This window comes from Artibeus jamaicensis, unplaced genomic scaffold (genome assembly GCF_021234435.1).
Source record: "Artibeus jamaicensis isolate MK-2021 breed Jamaican fruit bat unplaced genomic scaffold, CSHL_Jam_final scaffold_1283, whole genome shotgun sequence".
Lineage (NCBI taxonomy): Eukaryota > Metazoa > Chordata > Mammalia > Chiroptera > Phyllostomidae > Artibeus > Artibeus jamaicensis.
Window position 1 is genome coordinate 6,977,891 of NW_026522028.1, and position 24,497 is coordinate 7,002,387.

Sequence of the window (24,497 nt, forward strand, 5' to 3'; positions counted from 1 at the left end):
CATGAACTATTGCAATGATCATAATAAGGCCCTCACCTTACAGGATGGACAGCGGCCCCTCCCATAAGTCATAGTTCATTTGTGAGGGCTTTTTATTAGTTAGAAATTCGTTCCTCAGGTTTGTCTACTAAACATGGACATGAGTTAAATGTTTATGAAAATTCATCAACATCAGTGATAATGTTGATAACAGTAATCACAATAGATTGAATATACCATTTGCTGAGTTTGATTTCTAATATAACAACATCCTTATAATCTCTCTTGGAATTTCTTTTTCATGGTCCTCATCATCCCCAGATATTATACTACATATTTGTGGGTGGTCTTTTCTGGCTTCTGTGGCTACATGGGAACTCCATGACAGTAGATAATATGCTTGTCTTACGTAGATAGTTAATAAATGTTGAATGAATGAAGCAGTCATCTTATATGGTAAGTTTTTATTAATTACATTTGTGGTTTTATCAAACTAAAACTCGAAAAAATCAAGGATTTTTCCAGAGTGTTCCCTCACTCAACTGAGTTAATAAGTGATAAAATCCAACAACTGAACTCAAATCTAAGTCCAAAGCAGAATGCTCTCCATTAATTCTGGCCTAAAATTGTACTCATTTGAGGTCTACTGTAGGTCATGGCTATTGTGCCACCAAAATACCAATTTCTAAAAATATATTCTAAGCTCATGTAGTGACTTGAAATTTAAATGACAAGGGTGCATCAACAGGAATCATCCCAAAGCAAAAACAGACATACTTAGCAGGTATTTTGCATGAAACATTATACTGGGGATAAGATTTCTTAATCGTACTCAATAATGTGATTATATAAATATAAGCATCTTGCTTTCAGTGGAGCAAAATAAGAACAGCCTAAAAAGATATCTTTGAATTTCTTACTATTGTTGCTATACACATTTTTTAAGGCAAAACACACCTGCTCTAGAGCACTTTTTTCTAGATGGTATACAATTTATACCACCAAGTGAGGCAAATTGACAATATTTCACAAGTTATTTCCCTAGAAAATAGTAACCAAGAACATAAACAGGAAGTCATTACGTCTTTGCCATGTGATTCTTGTGCTTATGTTTTGCTCTGCATAGAATTTTCACATGGAAACAACTGAGATGCTACAGACCAGTTTAGGAATGCTGTTTGGTTCTCTGTGACATAGGCCTCCTGTGTTCTAAGAGATTGAAAATAATCACACAGTATTTTCCAAGTGCTGTTGGAGGGCATGAAATGCTTCACAAAGACTCAAACAAGAATAGTGATGGGGAGCAGGGTCAGTGTTGTGATCTGACCTAAAGCAATCTCCTCCTATACAACTATTATGTTCTGTTCTTATAGATCTCCATAACTGCCACTGGCCAGAGGTGGAGAAGGGTTTGCCTCTCCTCTAGGAGCTTAGCTCCTAGATTATAATGTGGGCAAATCTCTGAGCAAATTCTTTGGACATTTGTTAACAAGTAACCACAAAAACAGCTAGTCAAGTCTATGGAGTCACAAATATCTTTCAAAGTGATCCAACATTATTCTTGTGTGAAATTTCACCCAAGGCCAATATGATAACATTAGAGAAAGAATTCAGCTAATTAGACTAGTTGGAGTCAGGCAGTCAAGCCGTTTCCAGAACTAACAATCACATTTAGAACACTGTTTCCACATTTGTTTGTCTTTAAAGGATGAAGTCTTACTAGATTTGTATACACTATTCATAAAAAGGAAGGAAGTGTCTCTATAGTATTTTCGCTAATACACATATGGAGAAATCACTACACCAATAAAAATCCTAATATTCTGCTGTTAGTGCTAATTAACAGACCATTTTAACAACAGTATGTGAAATGGCAAAACCTCTGGCTGTAGCTCTGAGAAGAGAGCCAAAGTGCATGTAGGGATCACATTTGGAAATTATTAATCTAAGGGCAACTCACCACCTCTACAGTTTAGTGTAAACAAAGCAATACATACAGCCTGTCATGTTGTCAAATGCTTAAACATGTTAAATTGTAGACATTCTAACAGGTGGGGAGGTCAAATACACTTGAAGAGCACTGCCTACTTCATCCTTCTTGAAGATTCCTAAAGCATAGCAAGATATAAAAGGCTCACACATTAAAGAAACTTGCTTAGCTTTGTTCTTCTCTAAGAACTCTCAAAATTATTTGATGATAGAACAATACTTAATGGTTTACACTATTAATATTTTAAGGCAGTGAATTTCAAGGTGTGGTCTCTAGAACAGCAGCAGCAGCATAACCTGGAAACTTGTTAGAAATGTAAATTCTTTAGTCCCCCACAGAGTCACTGAATTAGAAGCTCTATGTATGGAGCTCAGAAGTCTGTGTTTTACCAAGTCCTTCAGGTGATTCTCATGCCTGCACAGTAAGGTGTGAGAACCAGCATCCTGGGGAACACAATTTAGGGACCTTTTATATAGATTTGATCTAGAAGAGTACCTTATTTGCTCAGATAGAATTTTCTCTAATAGAAGATCCATTCCATAGCCTATGAAAGTCCTATCTGACTGTTAAGCCCTAATATTATTCCTTATAATCATATTTATGTTATTTTAGGGAGCTATACATACATAGGCAGTGGGATTTTTAATTCACTTCTGGCCTGCAGTCCAAGACAATAAGATGGGAAAAGAGGTCACAATCCAATTAACTTTCTAATTAAAGGAACATGGTCACTTTCTAATTACACTTAGAAAGAATAAAACCTAGCCCGTAATTAGAAAGTTACTTTGCTCTATTTAAAATGTGCATTGTGCCAGCTATTGCATCATCATTATTATTGTTTAACATTTATTCTGAAATGCAGAATCTCTTTTCAAAGTGCCTTGGAAAAGGTTTTATTTATCTCTCACATTGAAATTGCAAAATAGGTCAGTATTTCACAGACTGGTACAATGAGTTGAAGAAAGTTTATAGCATTCACGCTATCTATCATTAGCAGAGTTGGGATTTGAGTTCATGGTCTTTTATGTCTACATTTTTCACACTCGGTTCAGTGGGTAATGTTTCTTCTCTTACTATTCTTTTTTTGTGTGTGTGGGGCTGAGGAGGATGCCAAGACTGTTAGCATTATTCATATGTAGACATGGCAATGCCAATCCCTGGTTCTGCATCTGACTTAAAGAGCACTCAACTGTTAGAATTAGTTCTCTGAAAGTCCAGGAGAGTACAACGGTTCCATCACAGCGCTCTGAATTCTTCATTTGATCTCATCAACCATGTAGAATAAACATCTACCAACAGATACTGTTTCTAACGTGCTCTATGGTTTCTGCTTAACAAACCATCTGTACTTCCAGTAAGATGCAAAGATGCTTTATGAAAAAATAATAAAATGAAAATTAGGCTGCCTTTTTGCTTTACAACAGAAAGTTGAAATTAAACGTGTCATTTTTCACCAAAATATTGTTTCCAGTTACTGAAGAGAAGTGATGGGCCTGAGGGGCTCGCGCATTACAAATCTCATGTACTTCAGATATGTAGTAAATCACTTGCGTTTTGCCTATTGTACTTTCTGCCGAGCTCAGCATTTATTGCTTATAGCCGAATACAGCCACCTAACTCATCCATCAAGTTTTTATAACCAACTGTAGCTTTCTTTCGTTTGCAACAAGGAACTGGCACATTTACGGAATGAGAATAAGTGAAGGATGCCTTCACACATCCCAAAGTACCACGCAAACAATAAACAATACATGAATTTTATAAGGGAGGAAAAAGAGAATACATTTACTGATATCAAGAGCTAAGAGCTTTTGAAATTATCCACCTACAAACCAACTTCAAACCTGAATGTCCACATTACCATCTTCCCAAATGTGTCATTTAATGTGTCCTTCAGTATGTATAATATTTATTTGTGGACTAAGACTGACCATCAGAAACTTAATATATTTACCTCCTATCAAATTTTTTGTAATTTTACCCTCCTCCAAAGGCATGTCTGTGCATCCCTCTCCTTGGACACCTAAGAATTGGAGGCAGAGAAATGTGGACTTGGAGAAGTCTGGGGACTGCCTGATCCCTGCAGGCTCAAGGTCAACCATTTCACATAGGAAAAAAAAATCTTTGTAATCTTATTAACCAATGTCATACCAATAAATTTAATTAAAAAGTACTTTGTTAAAGTCTTCCTTCACATCTCCTTTCCTGATCTGTTGGGACAGGGTTCTCCACCGTGACTGCATTTTAGAAGTGCCTGAGGAGTTTATTAAAATACAGATGCCTGAGTTTTAGCCCAGAGATTTGAATTTAATTTTTCTGGGGTGGAGGAGCTCAAGAATAGGGATTTTTAAAAGCTCTCATGGGTGACTTGAATATTGAGACTCTCTTCCTAGAATGAAGAAGGAGCAGGGGAAAAGCGAACAGAGTCCATTCATTCTACACCATTTTTTCTCCTTGTTTTTCCCCCAAGTCCTCAATATTTGATAACATTCTTTTTTATTCACTCAGATGACTACTTCTCCACTATTAAAGAAAACAAAAAAAGAGTGGTTTCTAGAAGTTATTTCCATCTGTTGTCACCTAAAAATCACAGCATCGGGTCTACATTAACTCCTGAGCTCTTTAGAAGGCTTTGATAAAGGGTTCTTTTAAAAAAGCTTTAATAATTTTTAAAGACTTTATTTTTTTAGAGCAGTTGTAGATTCACAGCATAATTAAGAAGGCACAGAGAAGTCCCATACACTCCTTACTCCCACACAAAAGGTTTACTTTTTAACCACAGTTCATTACTTTCTCCTCTTCCTACTCCTTTCTACTTCTTTCTTCTATAATACTTTTGAACAGAAATTTAGAAAGGGTTTTCAAAAGAGATTTCCAAAGGCAAGTAAAAGAAAGAGACTCAGTGATTTTGTGCAAGTCATGTCACTTAGTGCTCTGTGACTGGTGTGTATAACCCACATCTGCAGGTATAATATGACAGTTACTTCTATGTTTTTTTAAAAATATTTTTTATTTATTTATTTTTAGAGAGAGGGTAAGGGAAGGAGAAAGAGTAGGAGAGAAACATCAATGTGTTGTTGCCTCTCATGTGTCCCCTACTGGGGACCTGGCCTGCAACCCAGGCATGTACCCTGACTGGGAATCGAACCAGCGACCCTTTACTTCACAGGCCCATGCTCAATCCACTGAGCTACACCAGCCAGGCTTACTTCTATGTTTTACTCACAGTACAAAATCATAAATTCTTTTGGAGTAGGACTAACATATTGTGCCTTGTGTTACTTTACACACCAATTGTCCCAGTAAGCTCTTAAGTGCCATTTGCTTAGGGTTGACTTGGCAGGTTCACTTGACAGGAAGTGACATGCTTAATGGCTTTCCTGAGGTATCTTTGGTCATAACTGATAAACAGTTCTCAATATATTGTAATAATGATATTGCTCATGTAATCAAAGTTTTTCAATTTTCTTTGTTAAAACTTGAGTTCAAAAAAATAACATCAATATCGAGATTTATATTTACCTTGTACCATTGTTTAGACCTCAGTCCTCATATACTGATACACTCCTTTATGCTTATTTTTAGAAAAGATTTTCAATTCTCATATCTTTTAAAAGTGCATCTAAAGATAAAAATAATTATGCACCATGACCAAGTGGGATTTATACCAAGTGTACAAAGCTGGTTCAACATTTAAAACTCAATTAATGTAATCTACTGCATCAATAGGCTAAAAAAGAAAAAAATTATATGGTTATAGCAGTAGATGCAGAAAAAGCATTTGAAAAATGCAATACCAATTTATGATAAAAGCACTCAGTAAGCTAGGAATTGAGGTGAACTTTGATAAAGTACCTTTACAAAAAACTACACCTAACCTCATATTTGATGGCAAAACTCAAAGATTTCCCAATAAGTTCAGGATCAAGACAAAGCTGTCTCTTCTTATAATTGCCTTTGAACATGGTACTGAAAGTCCTAGTTAATGTGATAAATCAATAAAATAAAATAAAATAAAATATATACATATTTGGAAGAAAGAAACAAAATTGTTTGTTAACAGGTGACATGATTGTTTATGTAGGAAATCTGAAAGAATATGCAAAAAAAGCCCTGGAACTAATAAATGATTATAGAAAGGTTGGAGGATACACAGTTAATACACAAAAGCCAATTGCTTTCCTATGTACCAGTAATGAACAACTGGATCTGAAATTAAGAACACAATACCATATACATCATTATCCTCAAAAATGAAATATTCAGGCATAAATACAACAAAATATGTATAAGACCCATAGGAGGAATACTACAAGACTCTGATGAAAGAAATTTAAAAACTACATAAGTGGAGAGATATTCCAGGCTCATGAATAGGAAAAGTCAATACTACCAAGATATCAGTTCTTCGCAACTTGATGTATAGAATTGATGCAATTCTAATCAGAATTCCAGAAAGTTATTTTGTAGATATAAACAAAGTAATTCAAATGTTTATATATAGAGAGACAAAAAGACCCAGATTAGACAATGCCATTCTGAAGGAGAACAAAGATGGAGGACTGACTACTTGACGTTAAGAATTACTATAAAGTTACAGTAATTAAGGCATTGTGCTACTGGGGAATGAATGGATAAATAGATCAATAGAGCAGAATAGAGCCTGGAAAAAAGACTCATATAAGTATAGTCAACTTATCTTACACAAAAGAGCAAAGCCAATACAATGGAGCAAAGGTTGTCTTTCCAAAAATGGTGCTGTAACAACTATGCATCCACATGGAAAAAAGAAATGAATCTAGATATAGCCCTTACGCCCTTCACAAAAATTCACTCAAAACAGATCATATACCCAAATGTAAGACACAAAATTGGAAAAATTCTAGAAGATAAAATAGGAAAAATTATTTGAATTTGATGATATTTTAGATACAACATTAGAGGCTCAGTCTGTGAAAGAATGAATTGATGAACTGTACTCGATTAAAATTTAAAAATTCTTTTCTGTGACAGATGCTGTCAAGATAATAAAAAGACAAGCCTCCGACTGGGAGAAAACACTTGCAGAAGACACGTCTGACAAAAGACTGCTTCCCAAAATATACAAAGAACTGTTCAAACTAGACAATAAAAAAACGAACAACTCAATTAAAAAAAATGGGCCAAAGACTTTAACAATTAGTTCACCAAAGAAGCTATACAGATGACAAATAAATATATGAAAAGATGCTCCAAATCATATGTCACCTGGGAAAGGCACATTAAACAATTGGATGCCACTACAAATCTAATAGGATGTGGAGCAACAGGAACTCTCATTTCCAGCTGGTGGAAATCAAAAATAGTACAACTACTTTGGAAGACAGTTTGGAAGTTTCTTATAAAACTATATATACTCTTGCCATACAGTCCAGTGGTCACACTCTTTGGTATTTACCTAAATGAGTTGTAAACTTATGCCCCCACAAAAGCTTGCACATGAATATTTATACCTTCTTTACACAAAATTGCCAAAAATTGGAGGCCACCAAGCTATTCTTCATCAGGTTAATAGATAAATAAATGGCCGTACAACCAGATAATGTAATATAATTCTGCATTAAAAATAAATTAGCACTTAAGTCATAAAAAGACTTGGAGGGAGCTTAAATGCTTATTCCCAAGTGGAAGAAGCTAATCTGAAAAGGCTATATTCTATATGATTCCAACCATATGACATTCTGAAAAAGAAAGAACTATGGAGACATTAAAAATCTCAGTGGCTGCCAGGGGTTAAATGGAAGGATGGATGAATTGGTAGAGCACAGAGTATTTTTAGGGAAGTAGAACTATACTGTATGATACTATATTGGTGATACAAGTCACCTGTCCAAACTCAACAAATGTATAGCACTAAGAGTGAAATTAATGTAAACTATGGACCTTGGATGAGTGTAATGTGTTAATAGAGATTCAATAAATTATAACAAAGATATGATAGCTTATGAAAAGAAAGAGCTGTGGGAAGAACTCATAGTGTCAAATAGAGCAGAGGAAATAATATGATTAAGATGAAAAAAATTTAGTTAAGAGTGAGAAAATGAAGAAATTAAGCCAAAAAAATCTCCCAAACTCATAGAGAAAGACAAGAATATAATTTTTTACCAGAGGAAATTGGGGTGGGGTAGAAGAAGATAAAGGGGGGATAAATGGTGAGGGAAGGAGGCTTGATTTTGGGTGGTGAGCACACAATACAACATGCAGATGATGTATAGAACTGTACACAGAAATGTACATCTGAAACCTATAATTTTATGGACCAAAGTCACCCCAATACAGTCAATAACAAAGGGAGAGAACTTTTCAATTTAAGTTTCATGGTTGATTCCGACAGCTCTAGGTTGATGAGCAAGTTTGATGTCACCGAGGACTGGGACTAGGATGAGGCAAGCAAGGTATCTAGGGAGCAAAACTTAAGAAAGTGCTCATTCTCAGGGGTGTGTAAGCCTGGCGAGAAGAGTGGGTAGATAAAAATGCCAAGGCCAAGCCTAAGCTCTGGGTTAGACAGTTAGCATTGTGGAAGCCTGGGGGCACCTAGATTTTAGGGGCTATTGCTCCAGGACAAAATGCCCAAGATTAAGATTGGAGGAGAAACAGAAGAGTAACTGACTTAGGGTAATTTGCTCCTAGATCAAGTTGTCTGATGTTACAATGAGCCATGTGAAATTGTTGGTATTTGGCCGTTTCAGATCTAGAGATTGGCAACTTCATATATTTCAAGGTAATACATTCTTTTTGTGTTTTTTCCTTCTTCTTCTTCTTCTTCTTCTTCTTCTTCTTCTTCTTCTTCTTCTTCTTCTTCTTCTTCTTCTTCTTCTTCTTCTTCTTCTTCTTCTTCTTCTTCTTTTTTTTTTGCCAAGACACATGTGGTCCTAAGATCTGGATGGAGTACAAATTAAGAAATAGGGGTTCCTTGGAACCCCTACTAGCTGTGAATGTCAATGTGTGATAATGATGCAACTCTTACCATGTACAAAACACTTTAAAAGTGCATTGTGTGCTCTTGTTTCTATATAATCCCAGTGGCATTTCTTCTAACTACACTGAATTATTCTAGTAGCAGGGTATTTCTGATATTCTCTTAGGTTCAAAGCTTTACATTTGGAGCACCTATAGGAATACAATCAATTCTTGATAGATGGAAGATGAAGAAAGCATCAAAAGGGGTTCTCAATACCTAAGAATTAGATTTTTCTTAAAAGGGAGAAACAGCCTTTAGTATCTCTACATTGATAATGCCTTATTTTATCAATGGCTTGACTACAATATGATGAATAGATACATACATATACATATATCTATCTATATATAGATAGGTAGATGAATAAATATAAATGAGAATACAGACATACAGCTTATATTATTATTATTATGCATTTCTGTTCATGTTTTCATTAGGTTTTAAACACTTGAGGAAGTTTTACCTTTGTGCCATTTGAATGGCACCTTATATTTAGACATACTTATTTTATTAAAACTCATTGCTTTTCTTATCAGTGAAGTCATTTACACAAGTTTTATGCAAAGCTATCTCAGGTGAAACTGAGACAGGGTTCTGATTCAAACACTACATTCATCTTCTCTTTGAATAAAAATATCTCATTGTAGAGATTTGTTTATAATTTCCAGCAGTGGTTTTCAAGTCTTTTTAAAAATTATTTATATGTTTGTATTGGGCCAAACAAGCAACTTATATTAGTTCAAAAGGAGCTACTGGGATGTGTTGCTAAATACTGCTAAAAGAAGAATCAGATAGAATAATAAGTGCAATAGAATATATAGGTACTTATATGTAAATGTTATGTAATTATGTCTGCAATTATGTAATTTACAAATTATTCTTCTTAATAAATTACAGGAGATATAGGACTGCTTTTAATAGCAATTTACAATCCTTTATGAGCTGTGGAGAAATGTGAGCCTTAATACTTATGGTTCCTTGGACACCTGAATTCAGTTACAGATCTGCAATTCCTTATTTATATTTCAGAACTCATAAAAATCTCTGAAAACTGAAAGTTGTCTTTTTAAAAAGTGTCACTCATTCAGTGGCAAAACTGTTCTTGAAGCTGTTGTATGGCTATTTATAGTCTTTATCACACTTAGTGTGAATATTCATGTTTTGTTGCAGAAATATTACTCTGATTATAAGGGGCTGCCTCTAAACCCTCTTGGGATGGTATAATATAATGATATAGACACACCATATCATGTTACCACATTCTGAAAAATTTTTAATTATTCTGAACCCCATCTTGTCCCAGCCCTCAGAAGGGGCTGATAGACTTCACGCTACCTTTTTTCCGTCTGTGCAGTTACTCTTAGGGTGTCTGAAGTGACCAGGGCATCAGAAACTCTGGGCTCTACCTCAAGACCCAAGGGAGTAGCTTGGAGTGTGTTGATTAGTATTTTCTAAAGTCAAACCAAGGGCACTTGAATACACATACAGGGTGGGGCAAAAGTAGGTTTACAGTTCTGAGTACAGGAAACACGGAGTTTATTCATGTATTATTAATTCTTGTATTATAATGGTATCTATATATAATTACATAGATATATGGATATCTAGTTTTTAGGGAAGAGTTTCTGAACCAGTGCCAGTTTTTAACCTGGCATCCTGAGACTCTCAATTCACAGAATAGGTAAGCCTCCTAAAATATGTATGGAAATTATGCATGTTGTGTCGATGTAGATATATAAACTTTTCTTTGGGAAGGGACGCATACCTTTCATGATATTCCCAAGGGCCCTGTGATCCAGAAAAGACTGAAAACTGCCTTGTGGAGATAGTGGCAGTAAGAAAATCACATGATGATAGAAAACTGAGAGAGTGGGATACAGTCTAAGGTAATTAAATTATAGTAGCTACCACTTTCTGAGCAATTACGTGGGGCAGACAGTATACTATGTACTTTAGTCTTCCAAACACAAGGAGGCATCGGTGAATAATATGGTGGCTATAGGAATACATATCTTCACATTTGGGTATTCAAATGTGTGTTGAAAACACCAGAAATCTGAGCTAAGGTCCTATTGCTTTAAGAGCTCAGTTCTTACCCTACCTTTACCCACCCCATGCAGTTACAGTATTATTACCCCACAGGAAAGGGGTTTAAAAATCTTATGTCTTAAGGCATCACATTCTCTTTATCTGATATACATAATCAATTCCCATTAGAAAGTTGGTGGGTTGGCTTGTAGACCCAGAATCTTTACATGGAGTCTTGAGACCATATACATACTCTAAACATATTTAAAATAATGATCAGATTCCCCTTAAGTATAATCTGAATAAAAACAGACCATATTTAGAGATATAAAAATGAACCAACCAATCCTTCTGCCGTTCTGTGTGTTTATGTAGGTGCAGATACACAAATATCATCAGTGCTTCTGTGGGTGAATTCCAGTAGATGTTCACTGTTTCTCTCATTAAAAACATTAATGGGTGATGAGTTTCCTCTTACAGAGATAAATTGGCCAGATGGAAATCCCTGTGCCAATACTGTCTTCATGATTCAGTGGTTTGGTTACCAGTCCCCCAAGTCCTCTCTTTCTAGTTCTTCACTGGACAGGGTGAGGTACATATTTAAATTGCATTTCGGTAATTGCCATGGGTGTCCTATAGTGTACAGAGACATATTTTTAAAAAGATGTATACAAACAGAATAAATAGGTGCTATAAAAAACAATACCTCTCATTTTAAAGAATAGATATAATTTACTGTTTGATTATTCTGCACCAGGCATTGTGCTAAAGGTTTGGATATGCCATTAATTGAATCATTGCTATAATACCAGAAAAGTATTAATATTCCTATTGGATAAGTGTGAAAATTAATCTAAAGGTAGAGAAGTAAGTCATTTGCCCAAAGTAACAGTTGTAATGGAAGCTGAGATTCAAACAAGGCATCTGAATTGAGAAGCAGACTCGCCCTGCATTTGTTTGGGTGGCTTGCCAATTCTAATGACCAGGTAAAATAATATTCTCCAATATTTTTGTACTTTGACTTGAACTAAGAAAGAATTATAATAAAAATATATGTGTATCATATGAAACATTTATCCCTAAAGTGGCTTTTATCTTATTCCTATTTTATCTTAGAAAGCCCCTCTCTCTGTAGGTTCAATTTACTCCATTCACTCCATACCCTCAGTGCTTACGTACCTGTATGTGTTATTTAAAGACACAGATCAAGTAAAAGTAAGTCATGGAAAGCTTATAGTAATGCCACATTATTCTCCTTGGAAGCTGTTCTAGCCAGTGGAAGAGGCGGAACAGTGTGTGAAGAGTCTTTCTCCTGGAAGTAAGTGGAAGGCGGCTCTCACTAACTATAGGAATGTTTCAGTGGCAATTTATGTGAATCCACAATGAAATTTTTTTATACCTGAAAGATTTTGAAAGAGGATGAGAGAGGACTCAGAAAAAAAGTCATAAGGTAGATATAGAGAGGTTCCTTTCCATTGTTAAATGACAAAGATGGAAACAAAAGGTTGCTCATTTTGAATTAGTTAAAAATGAGTTAAAAACAACCTTGTCATTTTAGTTCTAGCTATCTTCGTATTAATTATTGATTTCTCAGCAATTACAATGCCACAGAAGATAGTGCCTCTGAGCAAAATCATGTAGAGAATGGCACATAACCAGGCACTCCAGAGCTGAACTGGATGGCCAAAAGTTCAGAAGCAAAAGACTTTATGTTAAATTTGCATGTTTCCTTTTACCAAGAACACACTCTCAGGAAAAAAGAAAGGTTAAATATGGAACAGCAATTGATGACAAGTTATAATTAAGTTGCTCTTAATATTATTTAATCATTAAACATCACTCTTGTTGTGTAAATAATTGCTTTTTAACTGTCCTGGCTTTTCAAAGACAAGTGTTATGCAGAAAAGAATACAACATCTAACTCCACCAGCTGTTGTGACCACTAGGGACAGGGTTTCCATGGGTGTTTTTTTGTATGTCTGTTCAGTTGTTGCATTTTTTAAAACCATGACAATAGACTTGACAGATCAAGTATTTCACATTGGACCCCTTGCAGTTGTCTGAGAGAGTCTATGCATCATTTTTCTGTGAATGTGCCCAGGGCTTTTCTCACTCTAGACTGTGGCTTTTACCAAGATCTCTTCAGCTGGCAAACCCTCTGTGTCCTAGGAGCACCAACTCAAAAGCCACTGATTCTCACACTGATATGTGATCACCTAAGAGATTCTCTTACATGATTCCTTAATTCTGGACAATAATTTTTGCACCTTTTCTTGCTCCTGTGCTTGAATCTTTCTGTAAGCTTCTACAGAGGGCTCCCTTGCTCATTTCTGTTTTCTCTAGATGGTTTTTTTTTTTTTTTGCTCTCCAGGAGCTCAGTAAGTAGTTGTTAAATTGAATGGGAAAAACTGTCACCTCCTGAAAATGAAAGCTAATAAGCATTAAGCTGAAACAGACATAGTTATTCATCTGCTGAAATAACTCAATATAAAAATGGGTTACAGAGAAGGTGGCTGGTCATTTCAAGATGTTTCCCAATGATCCTTACTGGATTCTTTAGTTTATCTCCTAGAACCCCAGAAAACTAAATGTCATGAGTGCAAAATAAACTCTGACCTAAACCTTTCTAGCAATACTGGGGCTTTGTTGTCCCCAGACAAAGGTAGTGGTTTGAAGGGAGAAGAGATAAAAGTCAGTTGAAGGGTAAGAACTGGCAATGTCAGCTCCCAGACTCTGAGACTATAAGACCCCCAGAGTGGGAAGAAAGACACTGGCTGTGCAACCTGACTTTGAAGGAATGCCCTTTAACATCCCTTTCTCTTCTAATCTGCTGTACCAGGAATTCTTCTACTCTGCAAGCTAGTCTCTTCGATGGACTTATTCATTAAGAGGGTGTGTCCTGCGGAAATTATTGATGTCACTTATCGTACTGGATTCATCTTCCATTTCATTTCATGTATCAGCATTCTGGCTTATAAATTAGTTTCTGGCAAGCTGGCTTGGTATTCATCACTTCTCCACAGCTTGGCCACCCCCAAGTGAGAAGATTCATTTCTGTTTTCATTGCTGTAATTCTGATTTGTGGCCCTTGGACTTGTGGGCATATTTTCAAGAGCAACCTCTGTGTGAGTTTGAAGTGAAACAGACAGCTCATGCTAAAATATTTTAAGAGCATAACTGTGTTTTAAGAATAACTTATAATTCTAAATATGATAGCCTTTAATATCCAGTAGGTTTTCTAAGCCACGAGCAAAAACTTCTTATTCTTATTTTTCTTTACCAGCATTGCAGGTGTGGGGTGGGGGAAGGGCAAAAGAGACAGTGTTATCAGGAAGAGCAATAAGAAGAGAAAAGGACCCACAGTTCTCATGAGTAGTTCTCCTGCACGTCAAAGGTATGCAGATGAATGTGTGACTGAGTATAACTGTGCAGAAACAGAGGAGGTGAACTTGGAGGGGTATGGGTGACAGAGAGGCAAGGAATTTTAGTGACTGCCTTGAACAGGAAACCTTGGTGGTGGGTGTCCTAGAACTGATGGACCGAATTTTAAAATCCCTGGACAGTCTAACCTGGAACCATCTCCGGAGGCCATTGAGAAAAATCCCTTGAGGAGGAGGAGGGTCTTGAGGCTATGAACAGAAAATATTCTTGGATATACAAACAAATATTGTGCCCCTTTGGCAGATGGCTGTAAGGTTTAAATAGGTAGAGAATAGGCACAATAGAATTTCACTCACAAGATTTTTTTCTTTTTTTTGAAGAGTATGAGAATTCTCTTTGGAAGAGGGGGAGTAGAGATGAGAAACTATGTTGCTAAGGGACTATGCTCAGCCAGAAGCGTTGATGGTAGGTACCCTAAATGCCAAGGAGAAGGTGTTATTAAAAGGGAAGGCGACAACAGTTTCACTCTTGTTGGGAGTACAGAGAGACATTAAGATTTTAGCCACTCAAGAGAAGAAAACTGTGAGGTGAGAAAGAGAAATCTATAGAGAAATTGGGGCAAAGTTTTCTGGGTAATATGCTGAGTAAACACTCCCCTCCCCAATTCTGTCATGTTGAGGAACTTTGTTCTAACAATCTGCTTATTTTCCCAATGGCTTCCCTCTGTACTGAGAATGAAATACAAACTCCTTGTCACAGCTTGCAAGGCCTGTCTAATCTGGCCCCTGGCTGCCTCTTCAACCTGATTGGGTGCTCTCTCCCGCCTTCAATTCTGTCTAGTCCACTAACTTTCAAGTCCCTCCATCTTGGCAAGCTCTTTCAGGCCCCAGGAGCCCTATACTAGCATTTCATTCCTGCTGCCCAGGATGTCTGTCCCTAAGACCTATGGACGACTCAGGTGTCCTCAACTTTCATGTCTCAAGGCATATGACACCGCCTCAGAATGGTCTTCTCTTAACACTCACTAGCAAAAGGCACCCTTTTCCTGACACTTTCTATTTACTATCCAGCTTTCTTTTCTTCATAGCACTTATTAGCACTTGTGAAACTATTTGTTTAATTGTATAGTTTGTCTACTGCATGGAACACAGACTTCCAGGGGGACCGGTTTGTCTTGGTCAACAGGTAACCCAGCACATAGAAGAGTCCCTGCCTCATACTACACCTCAGAAAGTAAGGATTATATCTTTGGGACTATCCTCCAAGTTTCTGGTATTGAGACAGGCCTCAAGGCAAACCACCAATATTCATTTCTATTCTAAGAAATTCAATACAAATCAAAGCATGAGGGAGAATTGTATAATCCAGCAAAAAAATAACAAATTGCATTTCCTCTTAAAAATAAAAAATTTTCCAGCAGCTTACCTCACTTTTTCTTATAGTTATCCCCATGAGTTTGAAAAAAAGTGAGTTTTGCTTTTAAAAAATCCAATAAAATTTATTTTTGAAGGAGATGTGAACAAAGGAAGTGGACGGAAAGAAACTAAATGTTGGCAAAAGTAAGTAAAATGGCCGGGATTAACCCAGGGAAGTAAAGAGTGAAAAGAAAAACGGTTGATTCCCACTTCATTATACACTGGGAGTGCCTTGATGGAAGAGCTCACTTGGGACAGGAAGAAGTCATTTCTCTCTTGCCTCTAAGTGGCAAGCAGGGCCATGTGTTCTATTAGAACTTCTTGCAAGCGTACAATTACAATAGGGCTGATGCTGTGATAGACCATGGGGTTCTTATTTGATTTTTTCTCTGTTAAGGCTTTTATTACTTTATTTTTAAATAAGTATTTATCTTTTACTGAATGTGTTGAAATGACAGATTTGCAAAACCATACAGGTTTCAAGTGTACAGTTCAAAAAAACCTCATCTGCACACTGCATCGTTTGCTTTTGCCCAAGCAAAGTCTCTCTCCATCCTCATTCTCCCCACCCACCTTCACCTCCCCCCACTATCCTTTCCCTCTGGCCAACACCACACTGCTGCCTGTGTCCGTGGATTATGAATATATGTTCTTTGGCTAATCCCTTCACCTTTTTTCCTCTAGTACCCGCAAGCCCCATCCCATCTTCCCTGCCTCTGTTTCTATTTTGTTTGTCAGTTTATTTTGTTTTTTAGATCCCACATATAAGTGAGATCATATGGGATTTGTCTTTCTCTGACTGGCTTATTTCACTCAGCATAATGTTCTCTAGGTAAAGACCGGGAAGCTAGAGACACAGGGTGAGTCAGTGGTATAGTCCAGACCAGAGCACAGCTCTCTTGACATTGGTCCAGTCTACATTCCATCCAAGCTTTTATCAAACTTTATTGTTTCCTTTGGAAAAATATATGGCTAAAGCATAAAAAATATTAAATACAAACAAAAACATAACAACCTAGTTCCTTGGGCCTTTTAAGTAAAAAGAATGTGTGACCTACATCGTATGTGTCACTATTTAAAATCCCCAACATGAGCAGACCTGCACTTATCCCCAAAGGGTTGTTCTTTTCAGAATAAAATAATAAAATACATTATTGCTCTATTTTGAAAAAGACAAGAAGAGCTTGAACTCATAACTGGGGTGACTTTTGGTTCTTTTATTTCCCTATAGCACACAGTAAGCTTTAGCCACAGAAGATTAGAAAGAGTATCAGTAGCATGTATTAGTTCTAATGAAAATTTATGATAGAAAATAATTAAAGTGGAGCTCACCAAAGGGGAGAAAAAATAGTCTACACAGACCTTCTAAATTACCAGGATGAGTCAACAGTTCTCACTTATGAGTGTGATAATAGGTGTTCACTCGCCTGCAACCTGCCTCGTGTGCGTGTGCATTCTCTGACAAACTACCTTGTACAGGTGTGTGTTCTCCTGGGAGGGTTTCAGTTGCTGTTCATTGTCATCATCTGAAAATTAGTCACTTCTTCAGTTTTACATTTTTTCAATGAAACACTTTTCTGATAACCCATGAAGCATTGAATTCTTCTGTTGGAGAATGGTGTCTAGAACATGCATCTGCTTTTTTCATTATATCAGATTATTTTAAGTAAAACTGTGTAATATTTGAAAGGAAGGAGCAAACATATTTGCAGAATAAAGCTTCAAAATATACAAATGTGGCAGTAATTTTTCTAAAAACTGTATTTGTATACTAAACCATTACCAAAAGGAAAAAGTATGGGGCAAGTAACCTAAAGATGTCTTTAAATCATAAAGATTTTGATTTCTGTGTGCAGGATAAAAATGTTAATTATGGCGAACCAAAGATAAAGCAGATTGAGATATAAAATTATAATTGGAAAGACAGATTTATATTTTCCTTCAAGGTATTTAACTTTCTTCAGTGACAAAACTTACAACTATGGCTAATCCTTTCAAGATAAAGAACTATAGATGTAGTCTATATATGCCATCTATATAAATAAGTTGTACTTACATCATTTGTACGTCTCTAGATATATAGTTTTGATAACATTGCTGATATTTTAAAATGAAACATTTTTCACATTTTATGCAGCCTAAAATGATGGTGCTTTTCTTTTTCTTATTTTCATAGTACTCAGTTTAGATATAAGGAACCAGAATGACAGTCAGGTTAAGTGACCTGGTGACCTGTGTGAGGTTTGTCATCTCACCGATAATAAAGGCAGAAGTAGAATTCTGTCATTCTTTGTCACTGTACCAGCTCTCCAGGGATAATTTAGATGACTGTGGGTAGATTCCTTCTGGATTCAAATAGCCCTTATTAAAGCAATATTTTCTGTACGCATATTTGAAACCTGTTGACCCCAAGGGACTTTCCTCTGCTCATGTTCAATTTCTAGATTATCCTTGTCTACCCACTTGAACTATTACAAAGATTTATACATTGGAATCAAATGAATTAGCAGGTGCTCCCTTGAAAAGGGTGTGAAATGTTCTGTTTTAAGAAACAAATAAGATTTCAAAATCAAGATTCAGTTCACATTTGATGCGTTTCCCACAAATGAAATTAACTTTTGTCATTTAGAACACTTTAGTTTGCATATAAAATGAAAAACAAAATGAAGGAGCAATAATAAATGAGAGGGATAAGATGTTATATGCATCTTTTGTTAATTTTCCTGCCCAAAGGGTTGTAAGCTATGATTCATTGTATACACATATTTACACAAAGTGTATATGCACACATATGGATGTTAGTTAGTTTTACTTTGATTGATGGATATACCATATAAAATATTTAAATTGTCCATGACATAAGGAGGGACAAATGTTAAGCTTTATTACAATAGCCAAGATCTGGAAACAGCCCAAGTGCCCATCAGTAGATGAGTGGATAAAAAAGCCATAGTATATTTACACAATGGAATATTACTTGGCTATAAAAAAGGAAGGGGATTGTACTTTTCGTGACAGCATGTGGAACCTCGAAGTATTATCCTATATGAAATAAGCCAGTCCAGGAAAGAATAATATCATATAATTTCATTTATATGTAGAAGTTAATGAACAAAATCAACTAAAGAACAAAAAAGAAATGGGCATGGATACATGGAATAGACTGACAGCTGTCCAAGAGGAGGTGGGTTGTAGGGCTAGAGGCAAAGAGGGGATAAATGGGGACAGAGAGAGACTTTGCTCGGGGCAATGGGCCCACAATGCAATATGCAGATGATGTTTTGGTGAGCTGTACACTTGAAACCTCTATGGTTTTCTTAACCATTGTCACCTCAATACATTCAACAAATAAGAAATAAAGCATCTCCTAATAAACTTGCATTGATTAGGTTTTTATGCATTACTAATTTACTTGAAATGATCCTACCAATTACATAGTTTCAAAACCATTAATGCCTATTTCATTTTCTAAGGTTTGATCTGCATGTATTAACACAGACATCTGCCCAGAAGTATAACTTCCTGCCCCATTACAAGTTATTTCTAGGACAGTTCTGGCAACCATTAGTACAGACATTGCAAGTTTTAATAAACTATTTGTTATTTTTGAGTGTATTTCTTTAGTCACCTCTTGATACCATTTTATAGCTTTCTAGAGTCTGGGTTGGCAGGGAGCATCAGGGGAAGTGAAACTTAAATTCATTCATTTTACTTCCACTTCACAACTCTGGTAAGGAAGAGAAGCTTTTAGATTTTGTGTGGCACTCTCATTCTGCAGTCTATGGCCTCCATTCTCACTGATGGGCAGGGTTACCTGGTGTGAGTATCACAGTACATCAGTGAAAGTACTAATACACAGCACACTGATGCTCATGGAACTGTTTATACACAGACACAAAAGGAAATAAGTGCTGTGTCATAGGAATGGAGGGACCAATATGTCTTCTTTGTTCATGCCATGGCCAACATTATTTAGAAATTTGATAGGAATATGCTAGAGCCTAAAAGAATGCAACCTTCATGTTTTGTAACTATAGTGAGTTGTGTCCTGATTACTTCCTTCTGCCAGGTAAAGACTGTCATGTACAAGAAAAAAGATAAAAATACTTAATATGAAATTCTGTATTTTATTAGGTCACAATGAAACTAGCATATAGACAGAATAAAATCCAAAATCCTTATGAGTGCTCTCAAGGTGCTCCATGCCAGAGCTGGTCCATATGATCATTCTCAAATCACCTTTGAAGACTCTTCCACCTTGTTTTCTGAGGTTTAGCTACACAATCCTCCCTGTAGTTATTTAGATACCATAAATCAGGGGTGTGAAACTCATTTTCACCAGGGGCCACATCAGCCTCATGATTGCCTTCAAAGGGCCAAAATAATTTTAAGACTGTATAAATGTAACTACTCCTTAACAGTTAAGGAGCTGAAATTACATTCTTCCCTTTGAAGGCAACTGCGAGGCTGATGTGACCCCTGGTGAAAATGAGTTTCACACCCATGCCATAAAGGGTCTCCCACTTACTGTGCACTCTGTCTATTTTGTTTTTCCTTGAAATAACTGCATGGCTTGTGCTCTTATTTCAATCAGGATGAAACATGGCCTGTATTAGTTTTCTAAGGTGGCTATTACAAATCATCACCGAGTGGCTCAGAACAAGAGAAGTATATTCTCTCACAATCCTGAAGGCCAGAAGTCCAGGATCAAGGTGTAAGCAGGGTTGGTTTCTTCTGGAGGCTCAGAGGAAGAATCCCTTCCATGCTTTTCTCCTGGCTTCTGGTGGTTGCTGGCAATCCTTGATGTGTTTTAGCTTTAGATGCATTGCCCCAATCTCTGCTTCCTTTTTCACATGACCTTCTTCTCTGAGTCATCTTCTGTTCTGTCTCTAAAAAGGACATTCATCATTGGATGTAGGGCCCACTGTAAATCCAGGATGATCTCATCTCAGGATCCTTAACGTAATTACATCTGCAAAAATGCTACTTCCATGTAAGTTCACATTCATTGGTACCAGAGGATAATAGTTGCAACATATCTTTTGGGGCCCACTATTCAACCCATTATGCTGCATCTTCAAAGAGGCCATTACTGGCCATGCTCAGTGATAAAATAGTACTACTCATTGTACACAGACTATCACACTTTCCCATGTAAATCTGAATTCCTTTTCTTTCTAGCACCAAATATTCAGAATACATAAAATATTCATTTATTTTTCTCTGCCTCTAGAATGTGTGCTCCATGAGAGCAAAGACTTTGCTTGGTTAACTGATGTTTCTCAGCATCTACATAGAACATTACAGGGGATGTAGTAAGTACTCAATAAAAACTTACTGAATGCCCAAAATTTGGTTGAGTATTGGTATTGAATAATTTATAGTATTCATGATTACATAAAGGAAAATATGGGGGTTGCGGTGGACAAAATAATGTCCCCCAGGGATGTCCAGATTATAATAGCCAGAACCTATGTTAGATGTTACGTGGCTAAAGGGATTTTGCAGATGTGGTTAAGCTAGAGATCTGGAGATGGAAAGAGAAACCTGAACTATCTGCCTGAGCCCAATGTGATCACAAGGATCCTTATTAGGGGGAGGCAGGAGAGTTAGGGTATGAGAGACATGTGATGATAAAAGCAGAGAGGAGAGAGAGAGAGAAAGAGAGAGAGAGAGAGAGAGAGAGAGAGAGAGAGAGATAGGAACAGAGATTTGAAGGTACTATGCTGCTGGCTTTGAAAGACAGAGGGGGTCACAGACATGCAGGCAGCCTCCAGAAGCTGGAAAAGGCAAGGAAAACAGATTCACCCCTGAAACCTCCAGAAAGGAACACAGCCCTGCCCACAACTTGATTTTAGTTCTGTAAAGCCTATTTTGAATTTCTGAACTCTACAACTTTGACATAATATATTTGTGTTGTTTTGAGCCATTAACTTTGTAGTAATTTCTTATGGAATTAACAGGGCACTAATATAAGGGGCTAACAATTTTTTTCAGAGTCCTAGTTTATTTTCAGGAAAAAAGATAAAAAATAACAATTTTCTGTTTTTATGCTGTTTTTTTAATTTAACAATTCATTTATAATTTCCCAAGAGTATGAACAAAATGGAAAATATGCAGAATTATATAATTTTCCCACTATATTTCCAAACTACAGCTGAAGTATCATTTGCACATTATTTTATAATATATATACATATATATACACACACACATATATATATTTCTACTCCATTAAGGTTCATGCATGTTATAGTGATAACATTTCACCTGAGCAGCTAAATCTTTAATATTGAGGTCTAGTTCTCTGAGTACATTGCACCAATTGCATTCATAAGGCTAACATATTCCGTCTTGTCTGTTAGTGAATGCATGGAACTTATAAATCAGTACAAGTCCTATTATTTATCGAAATGGAGGTTATCCTCAAGCCCAGAGTAGAGAATTACCAGCATTTCACAGCAGATGAATTGAGCAGTAAGCAGCTAATATATAGCAACCTATAGTGAAATATTTATAAGCTTAAGTTTTCATTTCTCTCCTAGTAGAGTAGAGAGATGATTCTGCTTTAGATTGTATAGGATCTGATAGGCACTGAAGTATGCCTTAATCTTACTAGGGAAAAGAAAGAGCACAGCTTACATTTAATGTCCTAAGTACCAGAGATAAGAATGACGTTTGATATGGCCCACTTTTATAAATGTACCATATTCTGCAATGTTGTCTCTGATGGCATGCGCTCCACCTAGGACAACATTAAACTCTCCACTGTACCATAATAAAGACATTGTAAACTATACAGCTTCAAATGTGCTACGGTCAGAAAATGTACACACTGTGAAAATAAAACACTAACCTAAGCCAAATATCCAGACATTGCAAACTAGAAATACATCTTTACATGGATGAAGGAGACAATTGAGGTAAAATGTTTGAATAACCCAACAACCCCTTTAGTCCTCTTTACAATATGATGCCTGTTTGCTCATGCTGGAATCACCTCGGGGATTTGACATTCCAAATAGTTACAGTAATGTTTGGGCTTCAATATCTCACTGGATAAAATGTTTTGAATCATTTTGTTATACCTCTGAGCCCTTTCGTTATGTTTTATCAGCCCAAATTCATTTCTCCACCAACTTATTCTGGAAAGATGCTGTTCACCTGTGCAGAAAAGTGTTAACCTCCCAGGCCTCAGACTGCTGTCTTTAGGAAGGCCTGATTCCAAGGTCAGTTCTCAGAATTCCTGATAAGAATGGCTACATGGATTGTGCAAATAATATGGTTTATGCCAAACATCTGCTTTTTTCTGAGAGTCTGGAATTTTGATATGTGCTAGGCAGAACGTGCTTATGTGACCAGTCCCCAGTAAGATCCCTGGGCACTAAATGTCTAATGAGCTTCAGTGGTAGACAACATTTCACACAGGTTGTCACATTTTTGCTGATTTTTTGGGGTATCCTCTCTCTTTAAGAAATTGTAGCCATGAGTATAACTATATGCTGAGTCCTGTGTGTCCTTCTAGTGAATTGCTGAACCTGGGGATGGTTGTAGGGGCCTCTAATAGATCTCCCTGTATTCAAAGCTCCAATGTCACCTTCTCTGTGAAGCCTCTAATTCCTCCTACTCTAGAAGAATCACTGACTCAACTGCTTTGAGTAAATCCAGTTCATACCACTTGTATAGCTCTTACATGCATATTATAGTATATATATCTGTTTCCTCTGAGGACAGAGATCACAGTTTATTCATCCTATATCTGGTTAGAAGTGGTTACCTTAACTATAAGGATAGAATTATAATCTTTTCATCTCAGAAAATTATAAGATGGGAAAGCCAATACTTTTGGTTCCCAGCAGATCAACCCACTAAAAAAGGTCGATCAAAAATTAAACATACCTGTATATCTTCATAAACATGTCTATTCCAGTGATTATTCCAATGACCATTGGAATAATAGGAAAGAGAATATTTTGAAACAAGTGGGATTACATTTTATAAAGTACTTTTTTGCCTCATCCCCTATTAACACATGATCCTGACAAAGTCTTCACATTAGTGCTGTTCCCTATTCTGCAAACAGTCCACATCAGAGGACTTTCAATTATGCTTGTAAACAGTCCTTTGACTCAGCCCATGCTGACCAAATGTTCTTTTTCTTTTTGGCTAAATAGTCAGTTAAGATCAGGCTGGCTCTATCAGTCCTGAAAGACCAAGAGCTCTCATTGCATACTATAATAAGCCTGACATACTCTGCACCATTTCAATGACCTATAAAGTAACAGATGTGTGGGAAGAATAGTATGGTGAAGCAAACAAATTGTATATTTCGCAGAGCAAATATGACAAGAATAATGATCTATTGTGATTGTTAATGGATTTTCATTTATACAATCTTCAGGTCAAGGTACTTTTATGTTACATTTACTGACTAGTTTTGAATTATGCAGACTGTATTTGAATTCAGGGTAGCGAATAGAATGATCTATTATCCACCGATCAATGGTAAAAAGCATTGGTGCACTTGAAAATTATGGAAGCTCATCTACTGTATTGTGTTGGTGGCCTAGTTCCAAATTAAATATGTGAACATCCGTGCATTAATATTGGAGCCAGATTTTAAAGACAATCAGGCCAAAGTTGAGTTCAATTTAAGGGCTCTTTTCATTACTTTCTTAGAACGTCCAGCTGACTTTGAAATGCC

General features: G+C 36.5%; 1 protein-coding gene and 1 non-coding gene across 2 annotated transcripts in view; one reads left to right on the forward strand and one right to left on the reverse strand.

Annotated features, from left to right (window-relative positions):
- IL1RAPL1 (interleukin 1 receptor accessory protein like 1) overlaps positions 1–24,497 on the reverse strand; it is a 1,106,570-nt gene that overhangs the window by 111,594 nt on the left and 970,479 nt on the right. The window lies entirely within an intron of this gene.
- On the forward strand, positions 3,950–4,080 carry LOC119039400 (small nucleolar RNA SNORA38). The gene has a single exon (XR_005080608.2). It is a non-coding gene; the product is annotated as a small nucleolar RNA SNORA38 (small nucleolar RNA).